This window comes from Elephantulus edwardii, unplaced genomic scaffold (assembly GCF_000299155.1).
Source record: "Elephantulus edwardii isolate Elephantulus edwardi_28Jun2011 unplaced genomic scaffold, EleEdw1.0 scaffold00029, whole genome shotgun sequence".
Classification (NCBI taxonomy): domain Eukaryota; kingdom Metazoa; phylum Chordata; class Mammalia; order Macroscelidea; family Macroscelididae; genus Elephantulus; species Elephantulus edwardii.
The window spans coordinates 4,028,102-4,033,570 of NW_006399779.1; positions in this window are offsets into that span (position 1 = coordinate 4,028,102).

The window sequence follows — 5,469 nt, forward strand, 5'->3', positions numbered from 1 at the left end:
CCAATCATATATCCCTTTTAAACAGTTCTCTCCCTCATCTGTTTCAATGCAGTATACATCATTCCTCCCCTCCTTTTCTGTCTTCCCTCAACCTCGATGTCAGTCCTATTTTATAACAGTGGCCCTATGTAGTATCTCCTTTTGTGATTGAGATATTTCACGGTTAGATAGAAATTTTAAGAAAGCTTATCTCCTTAAGGGTTTTCAACACCTTTGTGTTTAAGAAGCTGCAGTTACACTTTGCTATTTTCACAGACCAAAGCAATTCTCCAGCCTGTGTTCAAGGTTCTCCCATAATCAAGTCTAATTCACAAGTTGAACCACCCTGCAAGTTGTCTTCACATTTAAAATTTTATAGAAGTGGATTTTGATGAAAATGAACATCCAGACCCACCTTGAAGTAAAAAATATAAAGGAGAGCCCATAAAGCAACATCGTACTGTAAACACCTTATAAGCAGGCTAGATGCAGGAGCTTTCAGTCCTGTAGGAAATTGTCAAAGAAAGAAGTGTTTCCTGCAGGAAGCCCATGTTTCAGCAACTGTATGTTATCAAGGAGCTCAAATGCATTTCCTTTCTTCTTGTAGCTTTTCCCAGGCCTTAATTCTGAAAGCTCACTATGCACTTAGAAACACCTCTCTTCCACAAAGAATTAGCCTTGGAGTATGATAGGGCTGCTTTTAGCCTATTAAATTTCTTAAGTAAGGCATTTTAAAATCTCATTTTTATTTTAAAATAATATGTAACACATAGAAAATTGGAGATACTAATTAGATAATTTTTACTTGTGGTACTACTGTTATTTTTCAATCATTTCCTATTCTGTTAGATCACTTTTTTGGGTAATGAAAACAAATATGGATCTCTTTCCATCAGTTTGCCAGTTAGTTGACTTCCAGATTTTTCAGCATAGCCTGGTGAGCATGTCAAGGTTGCATCTGTTTGTTGAAGCATGTCAATTAGTATATTAATTCCTGGGGCCTTATTTTTTGCCAATACGTTTAGTATAGCTTGAACTTTTGCCTCAGTTACCATTGGTTATTGATCATATGCTACTTCTTGAAGTGGATCTTTGTGTCAGCCAATTATTTATAGTAAATTAACCCTGTGTACATCTTCTATCTTCTCTTCATGTTTCCTGCATTAATCAAAAACAGCTAAACATGACATTGACAGGAAGCTTCCAGAAATTCAAGCTGGATTTGGAAGAGGTAAAGGAGTGAGGGATAAAACTGCTGATATCAGATGGATCTGTGTTGAAAACAAAAAAAATACTAGAAAGATGCTTATTTGCATTTTATTGACCATGCAAAGGAATTTTACTGTATGGAAAATACCAAATTATGGCTACCATTGAGAAGAATGAGAATCCTAGAACCCTTAATTATGTTTTTGTGAAATTTATACATAGACCAAGAAGCTGTTGTTTGAACAAGATTCTGATTTAGATACGTTAGAATCAGGAAAGTTATGTGTCATGCTTGTATCCTTTCACATTCTTATTCAATTTATATGCTGAGAAAACCATTCTAGAATGGTTTCTATTTATTTTATATGAAGAATAAAGCAGCATCAGGAATGGAGGAATACTCATCAACAACCTGCATTATGCATATAACACACCTTTGTTTGCTGAAAGTAAAGAGAATGTGAAACACTTGCTGCAGAAGATCAAAAGCTACATACAGCCTTCAAAATGGCTTACATTTAAACATTAAGAAAACAAAAATCTTCCCTACTGAACCAATAGACAAAGTCATGACAGAGGAAGAAAAGATTGAAGTTGTCAATGATTTCATTTTACTTGAATAAATAATTAACATGCATAGTAGCACCATTCAAGAAACCAAAAGATGTATTGGGAATATCTTCTTTCAAGGATCTTTCCAAAGTAATAAAGAGCAATGATGCCAGTTTAAGCATGAAAGTGGGAATGCTTCAAGCCATGGTAGTTGTTTCCTATACATCCAAAAAGTGGACAAAGAATAACGATGACAGAACAAGAATAGACACCTTTGAATTGTGTTCTTGGAAAAGAGTGCTGAATATCCCATGGGATGCCAAAACAACAAACAACGGTTATATCTTGGGGGGAAATGAAGCTAGAATGCTCCTTAGAGGTAAGGATAGAAAACTTCCTCTCACATGCTTTGGGCATGTTGTCAGGCGGGGGCTAGTCCTTGGAAGAAGACATCACTGGGAAAGGTGGAGGGTCAGAGAAAGAGAGGAAGCTTCTTGACAAGAGGGGTTAACACAGTGATCCTATCAATGGGCTTCAGTATATCAGCAGTGATGAGGATGGAGCAAGATAGGGCAAGGTTCTGTCACGTCTGTTGCTTAGAGGGTTGCTAGGAGACAAAGTCAAATTGATGGCATCTAAAAACAACAATAACAATAATGACCCTCCATATACCTATCACCCAGCTTCAAGAGTTTACAAGCCACACTGCAGCATCAATTTTTAAAATTGTATTTGTTCTGAAATGTTATTTTTTAATTCTAGATTCAATATTCTTTCTTTTACTATGCATAGATGTATCTGCCACCAATATTATTGCTTTCTTCCATAATTTCAGTACTATTACTATACCTCCAAAAATTAATACTCATGTTTTCTTACCATACAAGTTTATGTTCAAATGTCCCCATTTATCTTAAAATGATACCTTATTTTTTTAGAAAAAGATTGGCTTGTTCAAGGAAGCATACAAGATTCTGACAAACTGTCCATCTAGAGACTACATATACATATATATACATATGTATGCCTTTTTCAAAAATAAATCAGAATGCTATTAATATTTTGCTACACAGTCTTAATGGACAATTTTAAAATGAAGTATTACCAAGTGAATCAGTGTTCTGATTAATTCTATTTTTTCAGGGTACATATATAATTTAATCAGGAATTTGAATAAAAAATTTTTTGATTGGCTGGTAATTATAGCAGAACACATAAATCTTCTAAGAGAGCAGTATGTGCTCAAACATTACCAAAGCCCAAATAAGAAGCTTACTAAGACAATCACAAGGTCAGAACCTGCAAGACTTCTGGAGTCTTAAAAGTAGGACATGTTTATGATAATGGGGAAAGAAATAAGGGATTTCTAAAGGTTATAGTTCAAAGCACAGCTATAGGTATAAATATGTTGGAGCTCTGGTGGCCTGGTCTGCAAGAAGGTGTGCCACTAACCCAAAGATTGCATCTCTCTAGTGGTTTAAATTCACCTTTCACTCCTCAGAAGAAAGATGGAAAATCAACTGCAATCTCCATCTGTACAATTTACGGTCTTGGAAACCCAATAGACAATCAGCTATGAAGTCAGTTCTGAGTTTATGGCAATGAGAGAAGGATATAAGATTATGAAGCACATAGGTTTCCAGCATTTAATAAGATGATCTTTGAGTAAAAGAATTTTCGGAAAAGTAAGCTTGTTATTCTGTTTCACCACATGCACACAGACACTCACACTACCATCTGCTGGTTTGTTGTACTGGACTATCTTGTGCACTTCTAGAACCTATGCCATTGGTATTTCAGATTTCAGTAAGGTCACTCATGGTGGACAGATTTCAGTAGAATGTCCAGACTAAGAAAAAAGGTCTGGTGATTTACTTTTAAATATTAACCAATGAAAACTTTATGGAGAAAAAGAGAGAGGGAGGGGGGAGAGAGGGAGAGGAACGGAGGTGGGGGTAGAGAGAGAGAAACTCTCTCCATTGTCTGTCTCCATTTTCATTTCACTCCTCTTGTCATAGCCTGTTTGACAAAAATGAAATATCTTCTAGAGGTGGGCAAATTGACACTGAAATTTAACAATACTTTTTTAAAAATTAAAGATCCCTGATGCAAGTCTCAACTGACTTATTCAGACAATTGTTGCCATTCATTGTTCATTGAATTATATCTTTCTGAATCTCCACTGATGTTGTATGATGTGCTACTAAGAAAAATATTATGATTTTAATTGAATTCTGGCATCTTTAAAGAATATTTCACACTGCTTAAACATCTGCAGTCAACAGATGTTTAAACACAACTCCCTGAATGAGTAAAATTTGGCAAAATGTGTAAGAGTTGGAACAACTTAAAATTCTAAATATACTTCTAGGAACATGATACATGCACACGAAGTATTACTTGTATATGTTTTATATGAAATATTAAAATATATACCATCCCTCCAAGAGGTGACATGTTTTAGGGGAAGAATAGTTAGGAGATGTTTCAAACCTACCATACTAGAATGTTCTAGAAATAGGGCTGTGTCTTATGGTTATTGTCAAGTGCAGTGAAGATCTTCTGGTAGTGTTGCTATTTATCATGTTTAACTCTGGAGACTAGCAGAAGCAAAGCTGTGAGGCAGACAAATGTGTTCCTTCTGCTTTCCATTTTGGTCTCCTATTCTCTGATTCCAAAACCCAATAGCTTCCATAGAGATAAACTCTAAAATTACCTCAGACTTCACATCTAATGTTCAATTTCCAGTTAATTCAGAAAAAGATCTAATCATATCAATGTATGCATGCAGTGGATGTAGGGGAGTTGCTGTTATTGTTAAGTGTCGTCACCTCAACTACATCTCATAGGAACCCTATGAACAACTGCTCTGAATCTTGCCCTATCCTGAGCCAGCCTCACCATCTCTGACACACCTGACCCCATTGTCACTGTCCCTGTGTCAATCCCTCTCATTCAGGGTCTTCCTCTCCTACACTGACCCTCTACCCTTCCAAGTATGATATCCTTCGCCAAGGACTGGCTCTTCCTGACAGCATGGTTAAAGTATGTGAGACAGAATTTCAAAATCCTTGCCTTTAAGTAGCAACCTGGATTCATCTTATTCAGTATAGACTTGCTTGTTCTCTTAGTAGTCTATGGTATGTTCAATATATTTCTTCAGCACCACAGTTCAAAGATGCCAATTCTTCTGTCATTCTTAATCATTGTCTAACTCTCATATGCATAGCAAATGATTGAATAGACTATGGCCTAGATTTGGTGCACCTTACTCTTTAGACTGACATCATTGCTCTTTAACTCTCTGGAGAGATCTTGACAGCAAATTTTTCCAGTTTTAACTCGCCTTTTCATTTCCTGACTCCTAGGGCTTAGAGTGTTGATTGTGGATCCAAGCCACATGAGATGAGCAACAACTAAGATGCTGCCTATTGGCCTGGTGGTGAGGGTTGTTTCGGTTTTCTTGATGTTGAGGTGCAATCCATATTGACAACTGCAGTTCCTGATCTTCTGCAGCAAGCATGTCAACCCTCCTCAGTTTCAGTGAAGAAGGTTGTGTCATCTGCACAATGGAGGTTGGTGATTAGTCGTTTTCTATTCCTAATGTGCAAGGAGTTGGAGTCAGAAAATCAAAAGGGTCGAACTCGCTCAGCATATCTTAAGCTCAAGGAACTGAAGAACAAATTCAAACCTCGAGTTGCTATAATCAAGGATGCTTTTGGCAGAATG